Source organism: Numida meleagris, chromosome 4 (genome assembly GCF_002078875.1).
Source record: "Numida meleagris isolate 19003 breed g44 Domestic line chromosome 4, NumMel1.0, whole genome shotgun sequence".
Lineage (NCBI taxonomy): Eukaryota > Metazoa > Chordata > Aves > Galliformes > Numididae > Numida > Numida meleagris.
Window position 1 is genome coordinate 22466901 of NC_034412.1, and position 9450 is coordinate 22476350.

Consider the following 9450-nt stretch of genomic DNA (forward strand, 5'->3'; position numbering starts at 1 on the left):
ACTGGGGTTAAAAACACTAAGTGATTATAATCCTCCTGCTGGAGAACTGAATGATTAGCAAGAGTACATACGAAGGGCTGGTGCTTCAGCACAGCACAGCAAGTAAATGTGAGCAGAAGAGGGACAGAAATTTGTGGACACAGTTGTGTGGAAAAATTGCCAGGATTGATAGTCTCACTGTGAAGAAAGGAAAAAGCCACGTGCCACCTGCAAGAGATGTTTGTGCTTTTATGGACCTGAGGAGACCAAAGCATGTTTCTATTTATCAGCATAATTTGCAAAGCAAGAAGAATGGAATAAAGAGAGTAAAGCAGCCAGTAAGTTACAATTACAAATGGAGAGAGACTGCATCAAGTGATCACACAATTTCTCCTTAACAATTGTACTATTTTCCTGTTTTCCTATTCTGTTCCTGATGCACTATAGACATGTTTTGTCTACAGATGACATTTCTCTGATGCCAGAGTATTCTCTCAGCTACATGTGCTCAGTGAATCATTACAACATTTGGAGTGGAGGCATATTTACAGTAATCAGAAATCTTTCCCCAGTTTTCACTGGGAGCACTGAGGGTCTTGCATCCTCCCTTACACTGCCCCTAAACCAGTCTTCTGGATAAACCTCTACTAAGGGTGCAGTACACACCCCATGTGTGTTTCCAAGGGAAAAAAAAAATGGAAAAAAAACCAATCCCATAAACTTGAATATTCCACGCTCCTGCTAATCTCTGTTGCTTTTTCAAAATACACCTGCATAGGTTATTACTGAAACAATTCCACTCATTTTGCTGCTGAGCTGAGGCCAATTCAGAGATCTGTCTGTGTGCTGCTGAGCAGTGTCAGGATCCGTGCTTGGAAGAATTTCTTTGCTTGGACTGCAAAGTTAGTTGTTTTACTTTGATGAAAGTTAAACCTCCGCAGAAGCTGATGGCAGCACCAGAAGTCTCCCAGGAGCTGTTGTACTGGCAGCCCTCTCGTTCATTTCAGGGCAGAAGGATTGTGCGAGTCTGTCAGAAATGAACTGTGCTTACCACCTGGCTTCCAGGGTGTTCATATTTTGAAGCCTGTTATACTCAAGTGAGTATGTCTTACAATGATGTTTCAGAGCTATTAGTAGAATTTATGTGTATTCATTTTGCAGCTTTTCCCTTAGCTGAGTGTGGAACCTACACCAGTTTTGGTGTGAGCACCTGGTCCTAGCCTGTCAGAAGGTTAAGGAGACCATGGCTGATGTGCTGGATGGCCTCAGCTTACTCTGAAGATGCCATTCCTCAGTGTCACCGTCCTCCTGCCTTGGGTAACAGCAAACCAGCCAGACCTATTCTTAGTCATGTTGTTCACTGTCCTCAACAGGAAACAGGGTCATCTCTTCTTGCTTGCACCAAGAACATATCTCCCCCATAACTGCACTGTGACAGCCAGAACTGCCATACTAGGACCATCCCTGGGCAAACCCAGGTTGCCTTCCACACACGCAACTTTACAAAAGGAGGTTCCTGGTGTTTCAGCAGAGTCAGATGCAGCTAGAGGCTATGAATGGTCAGCAAATGAATTTTGGCTCCATGTCTTTGCCTGTCTCTTCTTTATTATACACATTTTACACATTTGCAGCGCTTGAAAGTTTATCAGGTTAGACTTCAAAGTGTATGAATTGTAATCATGAGTAATTTCAGATACCTTGTACACACTATCCATAAACAATTATCTTTAGCAAATACAATCTGTATTCTATTTTCCTCTAAAGTCTCATATACAAGTGGTTTCAACAACTGATATTGTTGGTCTTGATAATAAATGTTAAGAAATCTGTTTGTTCTTCAAATCCTACAATTTAGTGAGGCAATAAGTGATCGAGGTGGACTGGGCAGTTACTCCCTCACTACTCTTTCCCAGCTCTGTTTAGCAGCTGTTCCTGCAACAAAGAATTCTGTGAACTGAGCATAAATAATGCAGTCCAGATCTGTGCAGCCCAGGAAAAACAGAGAGCAAATATCTTGCAGAGACAGAGGAGGCAACTGCTCAGATTCACAACAGAAGAAATACTACTACTCAGTGCCTTGTAACAGCCTTGGCAAAAGGTTTGCTGTCAGCTCAGCCCATAGCAACATTCAGAATCATTAAGTACTAGACCTGGCAGGCAAGGGGAAACCAGCTAGACAGCATCTAATGCGATGAAAGGATTTAACGTTTTTTCTGTTCTAATTTTTCTCTATACGAGCTCTAATTCTAGAAATGGTTTAAAAAAGAAATGAGACATCCTTGTGAATGAAGTCAAACTGGGCCAACAGATGCATCCAGTAAAACATACAGAATGGTAACAGGATGCAGCTATAATTTCTGCTTTAGTGTGCTCTGTTAGAGAGGTCTAAGCAAAAGCAGGGACAGTGATGTTTCTAATTAATCTCACGAGTGAATCCAGAAATGGTTCTTAAAAAGCAAAGGCTCAGCTAGTGGCCTGTTGAAGCCACCAGTCCTGAACTCGAAGACATTGAATATACTCTGGAAAAAACTCAGGATTTGTTTCCTATGGGAAATTCTGACATTTTGTGAAAAACTTTGTTCTGAATTAGAACAAGAAGAAACTGAAAGGACACGTTAGAGAAAAATAAAAGTAGGGAAACTCAAGCCGTTTCTTCTTCCTGAATGAAACGGAACAGTTGATTGTTCCAACCACTGGAGGACTTTCTGCATACTTGCATACTCTGACGGACTTTGAAAGAACTCCTTAAAAGGCAATGGTACTACCGAGATGGGAAGGACAAATCCTTGAACAACAGCTCTCTAAGCTCTCTGCCAAGGAGGCATGAAAATTTCAGTAATAGGTTGTCAAGCAGCCAGGTTTCCTCAAACGTTTTGGTTTTGACATAACTGACATTTTCCATCAAACCCCCTTCTCTTAGGGGGAAAAAAAATATGTTCTTGGAAATTTTCCATCCAAGTGTACATTTGATACTTATCTACAGAAATAGCACTGCATTTAATGGCCTTTTGAGCTTAATTTATATGAACCCCACAAAAAAGGAGTACAACTGTATGTGATGAGTGCCTAATAGTCCTCAGTATCCTCCAGTGAAAAATGATCTCTCAGAGTACAGTGTATCTACATAACATTCATGTATCACAATCTGTACACATTTGGCTTTTAGTCCCTGAAATAACACCTTGCTATTTCAATTTTGTGACTGCTAATTAGAGCATACTACCTTCCTTTGTGCTAACATATTCTCATGCACAGCTTGATGCTGGAGTGAACAGAGATTGTCTAGAGAAATACAAGCTTTTTTTTTTTTTTTTTTTTTGGTGTGATAATTTATAGGAACTTCCTGCATTCATTTCACTCAAGATGCTTCAGATTAAATCAATGAATCTTTTGTCAGAAGAGCCCAGCACTAAAAGGACTACACTCACTGCAGAAGACCCAGAACTCCTACATCTGCAGGCATTACACAATCCTTCTATCTGCTCTTCAAGAGGCTCCATCCCCCTGCTAAACATTAGTCTGCAGTGGAGTTCTGCAATTTGTTGATGCACCAACACACTTTGCCCAGTTGAGGCAGACTGCATATGGAGAAGCACTGTTCAGGTTAATGACCGAATGATTAACAGCAGAAGATACCTTAGCAAGGCAGATGAAGTTCACAAACAGCATTGCTAAAACAACAGTGAGCTGTTGGGAAACGCCCCAAGTTTTCCCAAAGGGTTGCCCTCCTTGCGTGGGGAAGCACGACCACTCAATGTGAGTGCACACAGCTTCAACTTTATTGTAGCAACAAACCCTTATATAGTATACTTGTTTACAGGATCCAGGTTTCATGCAACCAAGCGTATCAGAGAACAATGGTGTTTCCCAAGCAATTTTCATATACAGAACACCTTGCTAAACTGCAACGTACTATTCACACCACTGCACCTGTATTTATCAATCTATTTCTTTCATCTAAGATTACATCATAGGTCATTAGTGAATCATTAGCTACGTGCTCCCGAGCACACTGCGCCCCAACAGTGAGCTTTGCTTCTTCCAGCTTTATACGTTACTGCACCTCAGGAGGTGCAATCTCCTCCCAGAATCATGACTGGTTATTCACCAGTGGTGTTCTTAATCTAGTGAAGGCTAGACAATCTTTTGTCATTTTTATGAGGTAGAATCACTTAGTAACTCTCAAATGACTTCTAAAAATGTAGGATGGAACTAGGAATTACATCCACTGAAAAAAAGATCATGAAAGGGCAATTGCTGCACGTCAGCAGTAGAGTTTGCCAGCATTTGAGCAGATGGATTGGCAAATGGATTAAAGAGAAGCCACCATCAGCAGGTCCAGTATTCTCAGCCTTATCATGAAGCAGAATCAGAATAGCGCTCTTCACAACAGGTGTCCTGCCCTGCTCGAACAGACCCTTGAGGAGCAGCCTAGTCTTACAGAACTCCCTGTACCAGAGTCAGGCACAGTTGCCGTCTTTCAGCAAGATCCCACTCGACAGATCCAAACTAGATCTGCCACAATCTTTGTACAGTTGAGGAGATCATCTCTGGCTCCCTGAGCAATATGATGCCAACTCTGAAATCTGACTAGTCTGCTCAGGGCCCTGTTTAGTACTACTGAACGTATTTAAGGACTGAGATCCCACAGCACCTCTGGTCACGTCTTTCACTGTTTAACCATCTTTGCTACATCCTTATATTTAACAAGAATTTCTCTGATACAGCTTGGGCCTAATGCCTCTTGATCTTTTGCTGAGCACTTCTGAGAAAAGCCTGGCTCCAATTTCTCTATAGCCATATAGCCTCCCATATGCATCTAAAGACAACAACTACGTTGATCCCTCAGTCCCAGCCCTCTCTTTTCAGGCTGAACAAACTCCTCCTACCTCAGGTGCTCTAGCTGTGGGCTAACCATCTGTGGGATTCTCTCCAGTCTGTCAATGACAGATTGGACACTCAAATTTTGCCAGTGTGGCCACGGCCCATATCCAGTGGTACGTCATCACTGTACTGCTCCAGCTGTCCCATGGGAACAGCAGCATGTATCATTACATAGATCCAGACTGGGTCAATGCAAGAAAAAAAACGAAAACAAAAAACACCAACTTGCATCAATTTGCTTGTATTGAAGAAAATACGCATAACACAAGCTTTGTGTTCGCTTTCTGTTTGGATACAAACCTACAACTTCTGTTCAGATGAGTGCCCTTTAGAATGTGAATTTTTAAGTTTGTGGATTTAGTATTTATATCAGAAGTCCTTTCTGCTAACTGGGGTGGGACACTACTGGCACCACTGGGGGACAAGGTCTCAGAGTCCCTTACCATAAGCTGTGCACAGAAACAAACAACATATGTCAAATAAGGAATTGAACAAACATCACTTAAATTTAAGCTAAACAGCAGGGACACTATTCACACCAACATATCAAGGGCAGTAGAAATATGACCAAGGCATAGTCCCAACATGCACACTTTGGCTAAGAGCACCATCAGGTCAGTCCTTGCCTCTGGCACTTGGTGTGCAGAAACGCAGCATAAAAGTATCCCCAAACCCACTGTAATGCAAAGCTTGCTCTAAGCAGGAGATATAAAATAAACACAAGACAATGGGAAAAGTAGAAGGACAAAGGCTCAGTAGTATCCTGAAAACCTTTAAAAGCTATTACTTGTATTTTAACTGTACCACCAGATAACCCTTTATTAAGGACATCTGCTGTGGTTTGTAAGTTCATGCAAGAGAAACAGATTGCTCTTCAAAACTCTTTTGCAATACACGGCTACAGAATCCCTCAGTGGCTGTTAAAAACACTTTAATCAGTACTCAGTTAAGAAACAAAAAGTGCTCAGCATGTTTCCACTGCCTGTAAGCGTGAGCCAGAACCAATAGGCAACTTCAGTATGCAGGAGATGCAACTGTGGGCACATGTGAAAATAATTTTTAAGGGTTTGACAGAGGAGGTGGCCTATAGGACATACTGGCATTAAAAAACCTGACCATGTGGACATTAACAAAGTAATACTGGCTTACTTTTTCAAGGAGATAGCAAGATATGTACTAAAAATGTAGGTGATGCACTGAAAAAAACCTTTGGCAACCAAAAGCCAGCATAAAAACACTTTTTCCCCCCCTCTTCTCTGTTTTTGAAGGAAGTTTATACCTTTTAATAGAAAAAATGTGGTTTCAGTTTTATCAGTTTTTCCAGAAATCCAGTTATTAACTAGCACTTGCATAAATACCCTCTGCTTATAATGAAGCTCTTCCGTATAGTAACTCGCCCACAGGTTCCAGAAAGAGATAAATTCACCTAGAGATCACCTCTTGCAAGGATGCAATTCTCTGCTGTCTTAAAACAGGACAGAGATTCTTTCCATTTCTCAGTGAAGTACTGGATTTCCTGCTCTATTCTGCTTTTCTGGACAGGCTCCCTGCTTAATGCAAAGATCAAACTATTGACTAAGCAAAGAGCAGGTTTGGAAAAAACAAAGAATGGGTCTGGAAAAATCCATTTCAAGAATTGGAAAACATTGACTTTATTATAACAGAACAAGATTAGAAGTGCTCCATTTGAAGTGCTGGAAAAATATAATTTAGCTACAGGTGTACCCAAGTGAGTATCAATAAAAACACTCCAAAATGATTTCACACTTCATGTCAATTCACCTATTCTTGCTGATATAAACTAAAAAGGGAAGTTTACTGCCATTGCATACTAACAAATACATAAATCTGGTGAGTTGTGCTCTGAGTGCATCAGCCTGAGAAAAATGAAGCATCTAGAACATGGAAACCAACATGTTCCCTGAATGACTCCCACCCCAGGCCCACAGACCATTTGTGTGAGTGAGAAGGTCTGTTATCCATAGTTGGGGCTGCATGCGAGCCCTTGCTTTGGTGTGCAGGTAGGACAGGAAATCTCAGGAAGGCACTGGCACATTTGTTAGTGGCTCTGCTGGGAGCTGGAAGTGGCATCCCTCCAGTATGAGATGGTTTTCAAGTACCAACATGAAAACCCCTGAGACAAAACCTACATATAGCGTAAGTGTAAAATCAACAGCTCAGCTTGTGACAGCTCCAGCATACCTCTTTCCTGGAATAGAAATGAACCCCCTGAGGGCACACTGCAGGACACAAAACTCGGTCTCTATAATTTCGGGATGAAAGCAAAGGCACAGAGGTAGACAAGCAGAAAAAAAATCTGACCATGACAAAACAGATGTCATCATTTTTCATTTAATAATAAGAGACTTAGCAGATGGTGCTCTCTTCACCTGTGGAAGAATGAAGTCCTTCTCACTGCTGATGGCATGAAACAATCACCACTAGAGGGTTAGGATCTTCCCTATTTCAAAATGAACACCTGCTCTGGCTCCATCTCCTATGTTGCTTAAGTGATCTGTTTATGCTGCAGGTGGTCGATAGAGCCAATACAGTGGGGAGAAGATTTCAGACTTTTGGGGTAGCACAGTTCTCATTTAAACTCTGGATGCTGTGCTAAGTGTTCAGACAGAGCACTTTGCTGATGGGGAAAAGATGCAGAGCAGGTGGAAGCATCGCACAGGCCAGGCTGATGCCAAACTCCAAAATGCAAGGCGGTTGTCACCTGGACTCCTTTAGAGCACAGCTAGCAGGTATGGATACGGTGACTCCTTGTATAAAGCAAAGACCTCCACTACAAGTAGATTTAATTCCTGTTTCTTCAGGAGGCATGCAGTCTATGGGAAGTTCTATCTGTTCTGAGTTTGGGCTGGGAAGGGGAAGGAAGAGTTGTTTTGCACTGTAAAAGAAAAAAATTAGTTGGCTTTATCGGTGCAACCTATCATCTGGAAAAGCAAAAGGCAGATCTGAGATTTTAATGTAATGGTATAGCTATTACTTTTAGATTTTATTTTTAAATGTTTACATCACAAGAAAGTTGGTCTCTGCTCAGACAAACTCCATCTGACTACAGCAAATACTGTCAATGTAAACACAAGAGAAGTCTCCAAAAACAATTTGCAAAGGAAAAGTTTGCTTTCTTGGCTGAGATGGAAGAGGACAGAGTCTGGATACGGCACACAGAACAAGAGGTCTATAGCAGGTCTAGAAGTGTAAACAAAGACTGGGATAAAAACCTACTCAAATACATCCATGCACCATGTAGCTAACATTTCATATTGACCTCTAGCAAAGTAGGTAACAGAAGGCAAGCAACAGGAAAAAGTAAGCCTTGCAGAGTGTGGCTTACATGGCCCTCAGAAATATGATCACATGAATTAAATAAATTGTCTAATACATTGGCAATTTAAATGAAAAGCCCTGGTTTGAGAAATACAGTTAATGTTGCAACTGTGTAGAATATGTTGTCCTCTGGGCAAAACAAAACCAAGAGTATTTTCCTATGTTTCTCCTTTAATTACTTCTTCAGAAAGAAATGGCCACATCAAACTAGGTCAAGATGACAAATCACAGTAAACAAAGCCTGTTGTGTTGGTTCATCAAAATCAGACTCTTCCATGTGTTTTTGGGCTAATTGGGATTCTGCAACAACTAGCTAACCTGGCTGAGCAACACATGTTAATCCAAAGGAGCAGGACACTGGGAGTAGTTCTTTACATGGAGATTTTGAAAGCTGCACTGGCAAGGTCATTTTAGTGTTTTCCCTTCAGAGGAGAAGCAGCGTATTTCCACAGACCAGGCTGAAGTGTTGTTAACACCGAAGTACAATAGTACTCTTAAGTAGAAAAGAGTGATTTCCCAGCAGCCGCAGATGAAAGACAACATGCCCCATAGCACAGTGTAAAAATATCCCCAAATCTCCTACTTTACAAATGATTCAATAAAGAGCTATACATAAGCTGGAGAGAGTCAGATGTTACAGTGAGTGAACTTGGTGATTTAATAAAGCATTAAGCTGATTTGGATAGTTAAGAATCAGTGGGTACATTCACACAGCAGTAAGATAAATAAGCAAATAAAAAAAAAGCCGTTTGGTACCTCTACCTGTCAAGGGTCAAACAGAGAAAAATATTTTCTATATACCCTGATGAGATTATAAAAAATGTGACCAGATGTCTTTTGTGCTTCATAATACCCTGAGAACCTTTGAGACATCTGTAGAAAAGGCTTTAAGGATATCATTTTGAAATGCTGCCTTCTGCTTCCCTTCACGAATATTGTTTCCCTTAACAGTGGACACAGATTGACTTCAAACAGATGTTCAACTCAGAACAATCCAATTCTCTTCATTTTAACAGGATAAGGAGGCTAAAATAAGTATATTAACTTGAGGGCCCTAGAGGAAAAGTTTCTGGCTTAAATAGTACTTGAAATGACAAACAGAATCAAGAAAGAATTAAAAATGTGGGACCTGCCCTTCCAGACCACGTTTACATTTCCAGGTTAGTTGCACGTTGTCTCAAAAAAAAAACCCACATTTTTCAACATTTCTTATACTGAGTAGCAGAATTTAATCAAAGCCTAAGATAA